At 40.7% G+C, this 19210-nt stretch overlaps 1 protein-coding gene across 22 annotated transcripts in view; it reads left to right on the plus strand.

The window, feature by feature from the left end:
- ZBTB20 (zinc finger and BTB domain containing 20) overlaps window positions 1–19210 on the plus strand; it is a 432215-nt gene that overhangs the window by 242747 nt on the left and 170258 nt on the right. The gene's annotated exons all lie outside the window — the stretch shown is intronic.

A 19210-nucleotide genomic window follows, 5' to 3' on the forward strand; every position in this document is an offset into this window, starting at 1 on the left:
TAACACAGGGGAAAAAACAAAATCTAACAGACAGTAAATTGCAAAGGGGAAAAAAAAATAGGTTTGAAAAGAAAAATGTAGATTTCTATTTTCCAGATTATTTTTCTGTAGTTGTAGGATTGTAATTACATCTCAAAAATCTCACAAGGCAATGCTGCTAATATCTGTCAAGAACGTATGGTCTTTGGCTTCTTCTTTTCCTGATCCAGCTGTGTAGTATGGAAACCAGCTTACTGCTCTTTTGTCACAGTCACCGTGCCTTTTCCATTTCTTTTTCTAAGCTAATAACTTCTTATACCTTCTTATGATCTGTCCTATTTACTCACTTGTATTAGTTTTTTCCCTAATTTACTGAATGTAGGTCTAGCATAAATCTGAATTTCCTTAAAACAACCTTTCTGCCCTGGTATAAGCAATATTCTCTTTATTCACTTTTTGTGCATTCCAGGTGCTAGGGCCAGACTCATCATTCTTCAGACCTAGATGAGCAGTGCTTGTTGTAACCAACTGAGAAAACTGCCTCTTGCTTAATTTCCTTTTTCTCTCCAAAGGCTTGATGGAATTTGTACCTTGTTCCACAAGCAGTGGTCAAGGATGACTGTTTCCCACTGGCCAACCTGGTCTTGTCTGCTACGCTTCTCTCATTTCAGCCATCACGCCTTAAACAAGGCTAAGATTAACTGTTTCTCCAACAGCAGTCTGTATTGCCAAATAGATACCAGAGATGAACACAGCTTCCTTCATGCTCACTAAATGAATTGAGACTGGAATAATGCATTTCCAAGAGGATGGTTCTTCAGCAAGTTCTGAGTAGCTGTAGAGATGGCCAGAAATGGTGAATACAGTGAATCCATTCTGATACAGTAAATAGTCACAGGAAAAAAGAAAAGAAAACAAAAAAGTTAAAATGGAGAGGAGCTATTCTCATTTGGGGAGTGGCAGGGAAACAATGGATATTCTTCATTAGTAGAGTGTTAGCTCAGTAAAATGTAGGGATTCATCCTGAATTTATTCAGAGGTCAGACTTTCCTGGCTTTCTTATTTCTCACTTTTTATTTTATTAACTGTGTGTGTAAGAAATTTAAGAAAACAAAAAACAACAACCATGCAACAAGCAGCATTTGCTTTCTGCAAACTTGCAGTGCGCTAGCACAGAGAAGGTATGTGTTCCTTGGGATAGGCCATTTTTATACTCTTATCTGATTAGCACTGTGTAGTTACATCTTCAATCAGTAAATGTGTGTGTTTTTAATATATACATATATATGCACAGATGCACATATATCATTTAAATAATTGTGGAAAGGTGGATAAATAGTTATAAAAATAAGCATTCTGAACAGCAAACAAGCTTAATGTACATCTAGAGGAAACTTGGAAGAGACAGGCCTTCATGAAGGAATAACATTGTTGAAACCATATGTTTTCCATGTACTAGAGAGACTGTTTTAATATACTACAAATGCATATAACCACAGAAAGTCTAAAATTAGTCAGGGTTTTAAGGAGCTGAAGACTGACACAAGTCATTCCAGTCAGTAGAGCACTTCTTTTCATCCAGATCCAGTGAATAAACTTATGTGACTGAAGTGAAGGAAGTAGTGTAGGGGCATGGTGTACCTCCAGCTTCTGAACAGAGTTGTACAAAACTTTGTTGCAAATTTACAGCATCCAAGAGGAAAAACTTTCTTCAGGCATTGTGCCTCATGGGAAGTATGGTGGACTAGACCACAAGTAACCTGAGTTCTGTCCTTTTTCTGCCACTGGTATGCTAACAAGTATTGAACGAGGCATTTCTCCTCCTTGTACTTTGAGAAACCATCATAAAATAGCAAATCTCTGTAGACCAGACTACTTTGAGAACTGCTGATGAAAGATGGTGGTTAGGAGTTGTATTTTCCCAGCTTTTACTCCCAAAGTTTGTTTGAGCTTGGAAACTTAAAGCAAAACTCAAGTGAGTGTTTATGGCCCTCAGAGTTTGTGCTAAAGTTCTACATAATGTTGCATACCGCATGTTTTCATTTTAATGGCTCCACTGCTACTCTGAGTTGAGCCCTCCTTTGTTAAAGAGCTTTGAAAATCTCAGCAAAACCTTCATCATCTGATCTGAATTAGGAAATGAAAACACGATCTTCTGTTAGGCTGTAATGGTTTTATCAGTCTTTGTAGCACTGTCTTACACAAGTGTTGTTCTCTTGCTGCAGGGCTCATGAGGCAGCTCTGCTCTGCTGCGCACCCTGCTCAGTCAGTTTCCTGTTTATCTAGATGAACTTCATCAGATGGTTTCATCCTTTATCAATTCTGGAATGTGTATGATAACTGAGGCATGCATAGTTATGTTGCGCTGTTCTGTGATACCGTGATACCATAGCCTCTACTGATCATGATCTAGGTTCCTTCATCCATGATATGTTGTTCTGAAGTGCAATGTAAAGATGACCTTCCAATAAACATGGACAGCTTTCTCATTGTAACAGCTATTTGCATTGTGTCTTGAGATACTTTTTTTTCTTAAGTCAAGTACAGAATCACAGAATGGCCTGGGTTGGAAAGGCACAAAGGTGAAAGTAGCTTGGAATCAGTAAGAGGGAACTTTGAGACCCGTGCTACCTGCTGCTGGTTGTCAGCAGCCATGTTGCTGCAGCACGCCGGCTCATTCTGCATCACCACTGTTTGCCATCCTGAGCCTTTTTGAAAGCCTGCTGGTAAGCTGCTAATTCTCAGGGCGTCCCTGTGAAATGGAAAACTGTGGTTCTACCAGTGGGACGTGTGGAGAAACTGAGATGAGGCCAAGGTTTTATCCTTGCCACTTTGTTCTCACACGTAATGTGCTTGTGAAGGCCTCCATCTTACTGCAACATTTTAACGTACTCCAACAGTGGTTTCCCTGTACGCTACAAAACAGGGTTGCCTTTGAATTACATCTGTGTTTTAGCTATGGGATGTCCCTGAATCTCTAAATCAACTTTATTTTAGTGGCTGCCTGATAGAAAACTCTTTCAGTACCCTGTAAAGCTCTGTGAGTGGGCTTCAAAGGCTTACTTTAGAGGGGCAAAAGGAGCACGTCCCAAGGGGGATACAATTCTCTGCTACATTGCTAGATCGTGATTCTTGTTTTCTTTAGAAATTGGTCTGTCCCAGAAAAACTTTTAAGGCTTTCATAGAGGGAAAAAAAAGCTTTTTTCCTTTCCTTCTTTTTTCATTTGGTAAATACAGAGTTTCTTGGATGAGAAAAGCAGAGAAAAAGTGGAGAATTGGGAGAAGGCATATAAATGACATTTCAAATAAGCTTGTTGTGTCTTGGTGGGTCTTTGAGAGACCAAGTGATGTCAGTTCGTGCAGGCTTTATCCAGTGATGTCCTCTCTCTGAGTTCTCTTCCTGTTTTTTCCATCCACTGTTCAGACAGTCTGCCCTGCAGCACTTATTTGTTCTTCTGAGATCAGTCACACTGAAGCAGTTGTATGGAATTAGGCTCTTTTTACCGTATCTGTCAAATAGCTTTTGGTTTGGTGGGGCTTTTTTTTTTTTTCCTTTCCTCCCCATTTCTCTCCCCCAGCATGTTAACTCATTCTCTATTAGTTTAATCAGAAGACCAAGAACATTCATCTGAATAGTCTCGAACTTGGGGTATATTTTAAAACTTAACCCTTTTTAATATAAAACAAAGTATTTTCATTTAATAGTGCTTACTTGTAAAACTCTTCATTTAATCGTAATAGGCTTCAAAGATGTTTGAAATTTAGAAGTGGGACTATATTTTACAACATTTCTGGTTTTGGTGTTCCCTAACCATGGGAATAACTGGCTCTTTCTTTTTGCTTGGTTCAGTCATAGAGATTATGCTAGAAACTTTGGGTTAAAACTGCAGGTAAAAGTAGTAGAAGGTAAATGTGCTTTTGGAAGTGAATAGAGTTTATAAAGCCCTGTGCCATGCATATCATATGGCCTTGCATCTTGGAGTGTATGTGCCCTCCTGGTGTGTTCATTGTAAACAGGATGCATTAATTTCAGAAATAGTGGCATATTTTTATCAACTCTGTGGAGATTTTTTTCTTTTATAATCCACATTATCAGTTACAATTTTCTCTCACTAATTATTTTAGGATTGAAATGGTTATATTTTCTTTGAGACCCGGGGGGATGAAATATACAGGGGAGAAAAAAAGCTTTAGTATTTTTATTTATTTATTTATTTAAATTTAAATGGTGATTTTGAGCATATAGAAAGAAATGGGGATTTAGAATAAGAATTAGAATAAATTACAGTATTTCTAACGTACTCAATAATATTTTTTGTTTCTGCCTCATTTCCAAACTACTTAAATGAATGTTGTTTAAGTTTGGCTTGTTGTAGATACCCTAGAGAACCTGGTAATAAATCAATTGCCAAACAAGTTAGTTCAGTAGTTTCAGAGTGGTCTGTATGCATAACATATGTAGATCGAACATCACTTGTGCCCGCATCTCACTATTTTTCTCTGTTGAGATCTCTCTCTATTCTCATGGAAACCAACCACTGATTGACAGTAATGCTGTGAACTTCCATTTATTAGCTAATGCATTTTCACTGACTTTTCATGAAAATCGGAGCAGAGTGGAGCGTTATGGAATATTCATGGAACAAAATTCCAGAAAAAGAGGTCTTAGGGTCAGGAGAAGGGAGGGAATGGGAAACAGATGCCAGATTGCCTGTAGAGAGTCCAAGCATGTGTTTTTGTTTGTAGCAATGATGCACATGCCTTTTGCGGGTGCAATTATTGCTTCTGCCTTTGAAAGTTTCACCATAAATCTGTTTCTCAATCTCCCTTCATTTTTGACCCAAATTAACCTCATCTCAGTACAGTTACTTAACCTTATTTTCTCTTGGGAATGTGTGTGCACCACCATGTTGTAGGTGTTCTTTCCTAAATGCTGGAGATCACTCTGAATTCAAATCCCTTTCTGGGCAGATTTAATTAATTAAATATTTCTGTCTATCTTCTTATAATCTGTATGCCCTGGATTTAATATTTCACTGAGTCACTGCAACGAACAACGCCACATGAGTGAAAAATGACATTCACCCTTTCTTTCTTGCCCCTGCCCTTGCCTACCATCCAGCTTTAAGCAAAGGCGTACGATCAGTAGGTAGCTGAAAACTGGGACTTAAGATATTTGAATATCCATTTAACATATCGTGACACTTTCCTTCTAATCTATCAAACACTTAAAATTCTGATTTCTCTTGTTCTGGCAATAGCTTGTCTCATTTGAGTGACACCTCAGGTCTAATGAAGTTGACTGCAGGTGACTCACAGCTAACTGCAACAGATGTGGGGTGAAAGCTTTTAGCAGCCGCGCACCTCCATGTGGGAATTCCCAGCCCATTGTACCCGTGACATTGACACGCTTCTATTTTCCCACATCAGACTCAGGCTTTAGCCTCGACCTGACAGATTTAAAGTCACATAAGCCGGGTCTCATCACAGGGTATTTTATATAAGAGGGAGTTAAGTGTATTAGCATTTATTAGTTTTGTTTGTGAAATGGACGGAGAATTGTATCTTAATTTTCCTGTACTCTGGGGCACTTTGAGCCTTCTATGAGTTTTCTAACTTGGATTTAATCCTTAGTCTGGGATGCTTGCTGCCAGGTAGTTAAATTCAGCTGCTGGTTGTGCTGTATCTTATTGAATAGAATACACACTAGTTTTAAATGTAATGTAAGTTGCTAGAAAGAGCTAAGTAACAGAATACAGAGCCACATTATATTACATACAAAGTGAGAAACTTCCATGCTCTCTCCTGAAAAGAGGAGCTCTTATCTCAAGAGCCTGTTTGCTACAGAGCTAACATACTGCCTATGGTTTTTTCCACATGCTTAAACTGAGTTTCCTGTGGTACATCCTGCAATGCATGGGACTGATGCTGGGAGAGTGAGAACTGTGAGACAGCTTACACACGTGAGCCCTGCATTGCCAGATAGGTTAAGGAGAATCGGATGAATCAACAGAGTTTCATAGTTTCTAATGTGCTGCTCACAGCAGTTTGAAGTAACTGCAGCCTGCATCAGGTCTGTCAAAACTGAGTGGAAGACTTCCCCCCACATGGTGCAACCAACCAAATGGGATGCTTACTTGGGATGGTGTATGGATGCTTTTGTCCTAAAGGCACCGTGAGCTTATTGATGCCAGTAGCTCTCTGTGATGCTATTTGTCAAGAAAGCCATTATTTTGAGCTAGAGGTGTGTATCTGGGCCCTCAAAATAGAAGCTATTTAAATGCATATATATGTGTTTTTATTTATTTTATTTTATATGGGGCGAAGTTGCCTGAAGCCTGTTTATTAGTTAATAACCACCTCCAGGTTACCGTCTCTAATCTCATAATGAAATTGAGTTAATAAATCCAAGATATTATTAAATAAAGTAAGTATTTAATATTACTTGTCCTCTTTGAATCCAAGTCGCAATACAACAGAATTTCATTTTATAAATAACACCTTTCGTGCTAGCACCACGGGGCATGATTCAAAAGAATCTAAATAGAACATGAATGCTGTAATCAAATGCAGACCCCGGGAAGGCAAATTAAAAAGGCATGTTGCTGGTTAGCGCAGCAGACGGGGTAAGTATAGCGGGTCACAGCAGAAAAGCTAGTTACAAAAACAAGGGCACAATCGAATGAAAATTGTTTGCTTGCCCACTCCAAACCATGACTGGCTGCTTCTCTGTCCGTGACCTATTTTTTTAAATAAAGGAATATTTAGAGAGGCTGTTACATTTTAATTGCCATATACTAAACAAGAAAACAAAAATCTCAACCCTGTGTTTGCATCTGGAGGACAATACCGGATTATCTATTTATAGAGAGCGAAGCTACATCTGGAGAAGACTTTTCCAGGTGGTTTATCTCATCTCTCTCAGTTTAACTCTCATCTGGTCTATTTCTCTTTGCGTGCGCCGCCATAGCCCGTGCATCTCCTCCTACACTGAGGAATGTATAGTTGAATGGAAAGCTGATTTGAAGTGCTGTGAAGCTTACCTTGAAGAGATCCTGCAAGTTTTCAGTTCAGAGGACAGGATTAGCAGGAGTGAAGGAAACTGGTCTCCAGGTCCTCAGAAGCCCAGTGTCAAAGACAGTCATAGCACAGTACAGCTCTCCTTGCAGTATATGTCTGGCTCTGTTGCCTATATCATGTTGCTATCTCTCCTCCCTAAGGGGGTTACAGAGGTGGAGCAGAGGTTAAGCAGAGGTTAATGGAGCAAAAAACAGAATTAACCTCTGTGAGTTTATTGGTGGCTGCTCCCAAGGTGGCCTCTGCTGCACTGGGAGATAAGGGGAGGAAAGCCTCTATCTCTTAGGCTCTGATGGGTCTCTTCCCCTTTCGTTGTGAAGGTGTGGGAAAGCATCAGCCCCCCTGGGGGCTTGTCCTTTCTTGGGCTACTGAAGGCAAGCAGAGAAACCCATAGGATGTATTGCTGCTATGAAAAGGATTATGGCTAACACTGAATTTTGTGTGTGTCTCTGTAGAACAGCAACAGAACACATTTAGTGTTCTAATAGCCAAGTCAGGAGGTGGAAATGTAACTGTGATGGTTTTCATTGTAAATATACATGTGCACGTGCATATGTATGCATCTATATTTATATAAGGTGAATATTACAAAACACTACCTAGAGAAACACGTTTTAGATGCCACCTAATTAAAACCCATAATTTTTTGAATACGGGTCCTAAGAAATAATGTCAGTTCGGTTACAGCATTAAGTTATATGGAGAGTAACAATAGTTGTTTGCAGTTGGTTTCTTGTGCTACAACGGGTAGGATCAGACCATCCCGATGCAAAGTAACAAATCATAAAAAGTGGTCTGTAAACACTCCTATGGAAAGAAAAATAAGATAAATAAAACCTTCTGGAGTGGTCTGCTGTGCTAGAGGTAAATGAAATATTTAGCGACGGCAGCAGCGGAAAGAAAAAGAAAGATGAGATCTTGCATCTCAAGTTATTAGTGACCTGTTAAAATACAGGCTGACAAGTGCCTTTACCAAATTAAAGCTTTGAAAAAGAGCACAAAGGGGAAATGTCAAACTAAAAAAACAGTAGAAAACGACCGTTTTCCTGGCTCTTGCTGTTGTGCAGTTCTGAGGCAGTAGCCGCTGTTAACAGGAGTGAAACAAAAGTGGCATGATTCTGAGGCTCTCCTGAAGCCTGTAATGGAAATAGGCCACGCTGACAGGCAGACAGTTGGAATTTGCTGAGATTTTGATCACAACTGCATGATCTGTTCACTGCTTGTGTTGTTTTGTTTAGTCTTTATTTTCAGAAACCTCACAGACTTTCTTCTTTTTTATTAGATTTCATTTGGTTCTCTGCTCCCCATTTTTATAGTACAGGCATTCCTCATGCTTAATGATAAATAATCAGAATGCCAGTGCTTAATGTAGTGTCTGCTATTGATCTCTGGACTGTTTAGTAAATGACTTACTAAACACACTGGACTGCTTTTACTTCCATCTATGTAAAGACAGCTAAGTTATTGGGAACCTAGGGTCAGATTGCTGCTTAGAAACATGGGAGGGTTTACTGTGTGTGAGTACTGAGAGGTGAATGATGAGCAAACCCAATGAATGAGCAAAGCTGCTGTAGTGGGACAGATATGCCAATGGCTGCTCAAACTTCTCGGGCTTCTTAGGGTTTCTCCCTTCTTGGAGAATGGAATTGGCCTTAAAGCACTTCACATGAGTGCTGGGAAGTGGACAAATACCTGTTCATGAATCCCCATGAGCTGTACATGTGCTGTGGATTAGTAATGCCCTTACTGAGTTTCTCCTTGAGGATATTTACTGAAATACCCAAGCAAAGTTAACAAGTAGCTATAAAGGTGCTAAAATAACCTTGGATTTAAGTCGATCATTTCACTGTGAATAGTGTTTAAGAGAGAGAATATTTGGACTCAGATTACACATTTTTAATTGTTTGGTATTAGCATGTATGACCAGATGGTCAGCTTTACAGTTTACCAGTCAGTCTGCTATAATCAAGTTGAGTTCCTTCCTTCCCACAGCTCCTCAGGTGTTGTATGGGTGTTGTTGCTTTCCTTATCCTCTACTGAGAAGTGTCTTGAAAATTCTTTTGTTTTATGAAGATCATCTTGGTACCGTCGATTTAGAAATGCTTTAACGATGGTTTCCCCCAAAAGGTGTAAATCTGAAAGAGCTGTGATTTACTATAGATTTCGCATTAGAAACCCTCAAGTTTTCCTTCCAATCGTTCTTCAAGAATCTTAAGCATAACTCTGCATATCTTGCATTCATAGACTGATCGTTGCTAACAAGAATTAGTGACAGCATTGCTTCGCCAGCAAGAACAGGCAGGTGTAAAGCTAATCAGTTTAAAAACGTGTTTTCATTTGTAACCTTGTGCATGCAGGAAAAACAGACTGTGCAGTTTTTTGAGCTTCAGGATGCTGAGATTTGGGACAGGTAGGGATAAGCAGTACACTCTTAAGGAATGAATTGCAGCTCTTTCTCAGATGGAAGAGTCCTGTAGAAATGAAGTGTAAATCGGGGCTGCCAAGACGTTTTCAGTATCTCATGGCCTTTTAGTCTTTTGTCCGACTTCTCTCCTGAAGTAACTCCTCTCCGGCTGTATTCTGCTTTTCTAGTCATGACCCGAAATGCAGCACTGCCAAGCATCTCGGCTCTCATCAGCAATCCGTGATCTTCTAATGCTGTACATGCCAAACAGATTTAATAAGCTCCCTAATAATGACTCGTAGCATACTGGTTTCTCATCGACTCAGGCCGTCCCCCCATTCTAGGTCTCAAATGTGCTTGATAAATTATTTGAATTATGCATTCTGTTGCCATCTGTGGTTCCTCATAAAGAGACTGCTATTTGCCGTGCGTTGTGCCAAATCATGCAATAGTTTTTGCAGAGCCAGAGACTGGACTGAAATCACCAAACTCGTGTCACTTGTGACCCACAGAGCAATCAAATGTGAGCTTTAAGTTGACTGTGGTTTTAGTGTTGTGAGATGAGCGAGTGCATAAAGTCTCTAGCCTGTAAATCTCAAAGATTCTAGAGAAATATGGGAGAAGTTTGTGCATATCTATTTTTTTTAAGAAAATACCTATATGAAATTATCTTACAGCTATGCATTATGAAATGCATAAAATGCTGTTTTTATATATATATACGCACAGACATGTATACACATGCACATGGACTGTGACCTTCTCCTTCCCCTTGCCTTGAACTTCCTCCCTGAATCTGTCCGAATGGCGGAGCGATGAGCATTTCTAAAGAAATGTAGCCCTGTGTGAAACCTTGGAATAGTGACATCTGTTGAATTTGGACAGTTTTGTTTGTCTACTGGGAAATCTCATGAGCTTCCCAATATTTTTTTCTGAGTTGGCGTTGCCCTCCTTCCCTCCCTCCCGGAAAGGGAGGGTGGCTTCAGGAGACATGGCTGCTTTCTCGTGTTCTGGTGCGGTGTAAAGTTTTCCGTCGAGAGACAATAATGTACATTCCTCTGGCAGGACGAGATGGATTTTTTTGTTTCTCTTGCTGTTGTTTATTTATAAGACATTTCCTCTTGCTTAGTGGAAGTTTGATCATAAGAGGCTCCAGTGATTTTCCTTCCCACCTCTCCCCTCCCTAATTTCTCTGCCTCGGCACTCGCTCTGGAACACAGTGAACTCAAAAAGCCCATCGGCGCGGGGCACGCTTAGCAGCCAAGCCTTGCCACTCTCCAGAGACTGTGAGGTGATTCTCCTTCGTCACCGCTTGGACCAGGAACCACAGCCCTGGTGAGTGGTGAGCTCCCAGAATTTGATGCGTCAAGGCTTCTATTCTCGGTGCTGCCGAGGCAAAGCAGGAAATAAAGGGTTTTTTGTTGTTGTTGTTGTGTTTTGTTTTGTTGGTTGGGGGTTGTGTGCTTTTTTTTTTTTTTTTTTCTTCTTTTTTTTTCTTTTTTTTTTTCTTTCCCTTTTTAAAAAAGAATCAGCAACAACCACAGAGGAATATGGAGATGGGAGCGGACACTGTTGAGCAGAGAGAGAGCAGCTCCAAGCTGCAGGGCTGCACCCGGTGTCCCCTGCCTTGTGTCCCCGTGGGGCCGGACTCAGCAGCGGCTCTGAGGGGCCAGGGTGGGGGGACAAGAGGGCTGGGCAAGCTGGGAAGGGGAGGGCACGGGAGGGGGTCGAAACGTTAATCCCTCACTTAGAGTTTCTGTCTGGCAAGTTTTCATGCCTCTGTGTTGTGAGCATTTACATTATGCTCTGAATACCTGATTGCCCAGCCAAGCAGAAAAGAAACTCTACAGTGGATGCATAGTAAAAGAAAATGCTTCTGCAGAAGCCACCTCTGGGAATAGGAAGAACTGGTTGGTTTATAGGCTGCTGGTCCATTTGAGGGGGGAGGGAAAGGTTGCATTTATTTTATTTATTAATTAACTCTCTCATTTCCCTTTTTCTTCTTTTTTTTTCCTACTCTTGGTATGGAGAAATGGGAATTAGGAGGGGAAAAAAAAAAGTATTTTGGAGGACTTCATGTACAAAATTCTGGATACTAAAGAATTAAGTGTCTCAACCAACACTGAGACACTTAAGCAGAGTTATTCCCAGCTGATGGATAGGGAAGCTGAGGCACATAAAGTGCTTCCAGGGGAAGCCAGTGAAAGAAAAAGGAATGGGATATGCATCTGTAGTTTCCAACCCATATTACTCAGGGTCTCCTTTTGTCCTCTCCTGCCTGGCTAAATGTATTGCTTCTGTTAATCTTACGGTGCTGTAATGCTAAGGAAGGCTAGGGCAGTGTGTGGGTTGTTCCATTCATCTTTTATCAACTCTCATGTTATCTGAGTTGAAGAAGTGAATCATCTCTTGACTAACGTGTTTTCTACGGTTAATGAAGTAGGCATATAAGAAACACAGAGTAGCAGTCAAAATATTTTTATTTTGAGGTCTTATCCTGTTCTTTGAAACATGTTGTCCCTGGCAAAAGAACAAAATGTTTAACGGCACCAATGTATCTCACATTGGATATTAATTAGGAAGTGTTCTTCTCTGAGTTATCTTTTGAGTTTGATTCGTTCAGGAGGTATATCAGCATACATCTCTGACCCCCCATGGTAATACCTACCTCTTCAAGCACTGCTGTTCACCTGTGATGCACAGAGGAAGTCAAGTCACCATTCCCTGGTTTCAGGACCAGTATAAATTGGAAGGGCATCACACAATGACTGGTGTTGGCCAGTTTTTCACTGGAGCTGTCAGTGGCTTTGCCGTTGATTTCAGAACTGACCTAAATGTCAAGTCAAATGCAACCCAAGTTAAAAGTGCTTGCTATTTCATATAACTGATAAATAAAGCCATTGCAAGGGTTGGTGGTTTTTACTGCTTGGCAATTTTTGCAAATATTTTATTTGGTCCTGATCCATTTGGGGCTCCCAGTCCCTCCCAATGATTCAGTTTCAGTCTAAAGTTTGACTAAACCCAAAAACAGATGGCGCATAGATTAAGCCTCTGAGTGTCCTCTAGGCTTATTTTAGAACCATGAAGAACTGCGAACTCCTCTTTATTTATTTTTTATCTATGGAGCCCTAAGTTGACTGTAGATCTCCTTAAGCACTGTGCAGTGAGGGTTAGCTATTTCTCACGGTGCACTGCAGCCATGGAACCTCTCCCTGAACCTAAACTAAATAACTAGTTCTTAACAAAACCCACAATTAGGCTGGCGTATTCTCTCAGTAAAGAGTCATATACACACACAGAATAATCTTTATGTCCGTCAAAGCCCTAATCCATATGGTCCCAGCTTTTGAATAAATGGATGTTAAGATCCAAAGCTGGCATTTGCATCACCTTTCTACAGTGTACTCAAAGAAGCTGACAGATCAGAACATCCCAAACTTTCAGGCAGTTCACATCACAGGCGGAAACATAATGGATTTTTTCTTTTCTCTAAATGGGCTACACTGAACGCCCACACACGCTTTTTGGTCTGATCTTTGAAACTTATCTCTGATTTACTTTCTCCCTCCAGGCAGTATAAGTCTGAAAGACGTAAGTACTTCTGAAATGGAAAGTTCTTAAAGCACAGTGCAAAATGACTGAAACTTCAAACTTCTGCCTGTGTAACACTTGTTCTCTGGATAGACTGTAGTTGAGGGCTGTCACTCTGGTGACGTCCACCAAGAAGGCAAAACAATGTTGAATTTCTTTCTTAAGAGTCTCTGTGTTGTTCTAAACCTCTTGGTGTTTAAATTATTTAATTAATGTATTTATTCTGCAAGTCTCTGCAGTAGTAAAGGAACTTGTATTCACTAGTATTTGCATACAACAATGTGGAAAAAATCAGCAGTCTTTCTTATTATGGTATAAGCTGCTTATTGACTCTAGTCCAAGGTTATAATGGTTTGTCTATGGTGTAAAATCATTAGGGTGAAAATCTGCTATTTGAAATCATATTTTAACTGTCTTTTTAAACACTCTGGGACAGTAAGATGATGAACTGTCTCATTAGTGGTAACTTCTTTGCTTAGCACGTAGTGTATTTTGCCATGGCTTCTTTAAAAAATCAAAATGAATGCATACAGCTGCTCTTTTATAAATGCCCTGTTTACTTCTCTGGGGAGACATTTCAGTTGCACCACCCCTTCCAACTGGAATTCCCAAAGTGCTGTAGAAATGCAACTGAATTAAACCTCCTGCTGCTACCCGTAGGTGCAGTAGAGAAGGCATCATCTCCTGCCCAACGCAATCAAAGAGCAAATGGTAGTCTTTCACTTGTATTCAAACCAGCAGTTTTTGCTTTTGGAGAAGAGAATGTGTATTTATATAGTAGAATCCACAGCACAGTATTCAGCACACCGATTTTGTTTGATGTGATATGTTTTTTGTTCCGTTAACTGCATCAGCTGAGAACAAAGCACAGAAAAGATAGTAATTATAAAGATGCGCAGACTAATAGGTACTGGGACATTTCTGAAGTACAAGAACTTGAGCCATAGTGAGAATCAGTTCTCATAGTAAAAGCAGGTGCTTCACTGTGAGTACTTTTCCTCTTTTAAGGTATCTTAAATGTTCTATTAATTTATTTAATTCCCCCCCAGAAATTGATCAATGGCTTATTTCCCAGGGCCACAGCACTGAAGCAACGTTATTTTCCCCTTCTGTCAGAAAAGAAAGTGAAACTTGATTTGAAGTCATATAAGAGGGAAAGCTATGAAAGTGAAAGGAATTTGGTAGATTGGAGCCGGGTGACCTTTAAGGTCCCTTTGAACTCGAACCATCTGATAACTCTGTGATTTGCAAGGTTTCTTGGTAAAGTGGCAACTAGCTGCTGATCACTAATTATCAGCTGTAAAGTTGTGCTGTGATGTGAGACATTTGAACAGTTAACTCGTGATCTTAGCTGAAGGATAAAGGAATAGCAGTGTGCATGAGCTGTAAATTGAAGGCTTTTCTTACTGTCTTGCATGGGGAAAAGAGGGATGGATAAATAACATGATTAACACGAGGGGAAATATAATAGTCCCTGGCAGACCTGAACCTCTGTTGCAGATCTGTCACTGTGTGTTCTTTTTCTACATCTCACTTGCCCTTCTGGAAAATGGAAAGAGTTTTCTTTTCTGACCACACAGGACTGTAGGCAGCAAAACAACTTCATGCTTAGCAAGGCTGTAACGTGCTTAAAACTCCTTTAAATCCCGTGCATAGATCGCACCGCTGCTGCATTGTTTGTTTCTCCCTCCGTGTGTGTTTCAAGTTCCTAGAATAGATGCAAGTTCCAGAGCTAGCATGGGTTTGTGCTGCTGGCAAAACAAAGCAGGTGCAAATTATGGTGGAAATGAAATAGCTAGTGCTTGGAGGCGGTGGAGTGCCCAGTTCACCTCAGGGTATGTGTCTGAGTTCGCAAAACATGACTGTCATGCATACCCTGATTCATTAGATGTGTTATCCAGCAAACAAGAAAGCCTAATCATATTTGAGTGGGAACATTCTTATGATAAACTCTGCTTTAGTGAAACTCCATATATAGTGCAATTTCTCCCGGCCGCGTATATTACACGGTGAAGAAAAGCTACCCTGCTGCGTATCAGAAGGCTGTAATTTCATTTAGGGGGTCTATTGACATCGTAAACTGCAAGAGCAGAGCTCAAGTGGCTATTTAAGTCATAGGAACTTCAGACTGAAATTACTGCCTGGCAGTAATTGCCCCTCCCTGGCGGGCATGCGGGCCCCTATGTACGTACTTAATGTTTTCATCCATGTGCCTATAAATAATAAATCTCTTCCGTGGCCTCTGAAGAGAGCAGATCCAAAATACTGGCATTATCTGCCACTGTTGCAATGGGGCACAGCCCTCGGGGAAGGTCTGAGCATCTCGAGCTGAGGCGGTGGCACTTGGCGATGTGACATAATGACTGATGCTCCAGAGCTGGTCCTCTGCTGGACCCGGAGGTGTACACACATGGTGAGCAGTGAGAGGTGAATGTGCCTGTGTTGTCTGCCAGGGCCGTTTGTTGCCATCATAGCTGACACGTCTGACCTTTCCCACTTGTGTGTTGTAGACATCCAGCCTGGCACACGTGAAGATAAATGTGCCGTGCCACCTGCAGTCCCCAGGGCTACGGCACATCTCCTATTTATACCGTACCACCCTCAAATCACTGCCTGCAGTCCTAAGTCCAGCATGCTGCTGGAGAGGGGCAGTGGAGGGGAGAGGGTTCAGTGCTGCCCCAAACCTGTGAAATTTGGGAGCAAATCTGGATCCACCAGCAGCATCACCCAGTACACCTGAACAAGAATTTTTCCTTTTTGATTTTCAATGCACAGAGCTTTATCCAAATTGACAGACTTATGTATTTCACTTGCTTGGGTTTGTTTCAGGAAAAGAGTGAAGTCAGAGGGGGTTTGAGTTTTATCAGGAAGGTGATGTTAACTGTTCATTATAGCTTGTCAAGAAACCTCAAGTCTAAGCTGGGCACAGGAAGAGACTTTCAGTAGGGCTCTGGATGAGAATCATAAGGACTGTCTGCCTTATATGCCAGTGTAGGCATTTTAATTTGGACATCTGAAAACTGAAGAATGTCGAGTTCATGTAAATTTTAATCTTTGTTTCCCTTGTCCTCTTATTCTCTTTTTTCTTTTTTTTTCAGATACTGAGAAAAATAAGTATTCTTTGTACTCAGTGTTTCTCAGACCTTGGAGTGCAAAATAGGTGTCAAATTGCCACTGAGAACAGAAATTGTATTTCTTTCTTTTCTCTGAGCTGGTGTCCTGGTTTCAGCCTAGGCTACTAGTCTGGCCCTTCTTACATTTCATTTAACAGAATGATGGTTCACCATGTGAAATTCTCCAAAGTGTTTGGTCATAACATTACTATTTCCATTCTTCACAAAGAAAACTTTATTTTGATTTTGAAGCTGGCTGCTCTTTTTCTGGAAAATCAATTAAACCACGGCCTCTCCCTCTTAAATGGCACCATCCTGTGATTCCTGTGACAGCAGTATGGCTCACAGTGACACAGCGGCATGGAAAGTAAATAAGCAAGGTTTGCATAGTTATTAGCCATGGCAGTCAGCAGTAGCAGGGCAAACTTTCCTGGTCTGAGGGGAAGCTGTTCACGCTTGCATTTCATCTGAGTTTGAGCAATAAGCTACGTTTCTTAGTTTGGATAGATCGCTAATCTAGAGAACATGCTGAATATTCTTCACAAGTCTGTGACAGCACCGTGTAACGTGCTGTAAATGGGAGAAGTGAATTTTGATTCCTGTGTTGCTGACTGTGGGGATCACGGGTGCAGATATCAGTAGCATCTCTTTTTTCTGCTTGTGTCAACAACTTGCCAGGTCTTTTTGTGCCATTCCTTACCCACTTTGCTCCTTCTACTTTACTGGCTTCTGAATCATTATGACTGATGTTATTGTGCTGGCTGTGAGAAAAAAAAACGAAGTCCACAAACTGTGGATAACAGCAAATCCCACAATACAGTGAAATCAAAATAGGACGTTGTATGCCAAGACTTAGAGTTCTCATGGTCCTTATCTCTGTATGGAATAACTGGAAGTGGTTACAGTTTCCTTCGTTTAGTGTAACAGAATGTATTGAAGGCTGCATATCTTCAGTGAGATATTGGCTGCCTGATGGCATGTGTCCTAATTCAGGGACGTGATGTCCTGGCGTGAAGATAGGGGAGCCTTTCGTCCCACTGAATCTCAAGTGCCTGAAATCTAAAGCTATGTTACTGTATTGGTGTCTGTCCAACAAAGATGTGTGTTCTACTTGTACCATGTGGAAAAATGAATAAAATATCTAAAGTTAAAAAACAATTCATAAACACCATATGCACATACATACTGCATGCACAACTTCTCTTTGAAAATATTACAATGGGACACCCTTCCAGATTCTGATTGCAAAAGACTGTAACTTAATTTCTTCTACAGGTTTTTAGTCAAGAAATACTGCTACAGAGTCTGTTTGCTTTCAAATCTGCAAAAGTGTAAGAGAAGACATCGATCTGTCTGTCTAATGTAGCGTGTTTCTAAAGCTATCATTCTCTGTACTGGTAGGCAACAAAAAGTAATTAGTATTTGGGGATATTGAGGCTGAAATTGGCAAACTAACTTATCTGGCACCATGCTCTGATGGAGTCCACCTGACCCCAAGTCCTGTGCTGTAGCTACTTTGGTTAACTTGCCAGAGAGCTGATGTAGTCTTTATGGGAATGTAGGAACAGTGAGCTCTGCGGGTCTCTGAGTTGTGCCATGGGGAAGGAGTATCCTTTGGAGCCCAAGGTCTTAGGTGGGGGAAAAAGAACTTTTTTCATATGTGCAGCACCAAACTTCTCATGCTGTGTAGCTTCTCAAGGTGGCATCAGTGTTTCTGGTGAATTCCTGGCTCATCAGCAAGACCAACAAGTGGTTTGAGTGCTTTTTTGGTCCCATCTCCTGTTTGTCTGTTTCAGCCGCATCATCATTTGTTTTGTTGGCGTAGCTCTGCGGTTTCTTTATAAAACTGGAGAGAAGCTGTGGAACTGGGTTAGAAATGAGATGGATGACTTTGCTGCAGCAGGGGAAGATGAGGGAGTATCTGACATGCTCATTCTTCCCAATGAAATCTGCATCTGGTTTTAATATTAGATAGGATCGCTGAGGATAATTGTGGTTGGCCATTTTTACTTTTTAATGACTTAAAATGACCTGTGATGTATTAGGCTCAGCAGTGTCATTCTCGACCATGGCTTCAGTGTGAGACTTCCTGCTTTCATGAGGAGTGGAGAAAGCAAGGCCACTTCATCCATATTGGTGCTTTCAGCCTGCAGTATACTGTGGTGTAGAGAATGCTACAGCTGCTTTTACTCCAGAAATGCTAGTTGTTTGTTTGATATTATATCAGAGGGACTTGCTGCTTCTTCAAATAGACTGTACTATAGAGCAAAGAACACAAGTACAAGGGCACACTGAGTCACTGGCTGTATTTAGATGTGTTTTTGCATACTTTTGTGAGGAAAGATGTGTACTTAACAGGAGGAAGGCTGATTCTTCCCTGTCAGTCAATGGAAGGCAGAAAGTTTAGTGAGACGAGATCAGATGGGCTTGAATGAATTTTGTAGTTCTGAACGTATCTAGGAAGTAGAGCTGAATGATGTATAGAGAACTCCTCTGTCTGTGGAAAATTAGAGATTTGAACAAGATGAGTTTAATACTGAAATGAAATGAGAAGAAGTTTATGATTAATAGGGTCTGGCAGAGACAGCATACTTATATATAATTTTGGAGGGTTAGGAAATGATCCATGGGCTGACGGGAATCTGAGGGTTTAGGGGAGAGAGGTAGCCCCACAGCTGGCTTGTCTGTTCCAAAAGTTTTATGCAAGAGGAGTAAAATGAAAGAGCAAAATCTCCAATTTTAGTAATCCTAAGCAGCTCTTAAAACATTTTCTAAGATTAGAAAGATAAATTAGGAATAAAGTGTTTATTGAGCACAAAACAGGTTGTTGATACATCTTATCATTAGTCCTGCATGTGAAGGTTACTTCAGGGGAAGGCATTTTCTCTCTGGATCCTGCATCTTCCCAACTGAGCAATACTGGATGTGGAGGCCAGGTTCTTTCTGCCCCTGCGATGATCGACATGCCATCCTGAAGCATCAGTTGGCTACACTGACTTATAAATAACAAAATATGCAGATAGATGAAATTTGCCTTGTCTTACAT

Source organism: Coturnix japonica, chromosome 1 (genome assembly GCF_054131305.1).
Source record: "Coturnix japonica strain WE chromosome 1, WE-NBRP24, whole genome shotgun sequence".
NCBI lineage: Eukaryota > Metazoa > Chordata > Aves > Galliformes > Phasianidae > Coturnix > Coturnix japonica.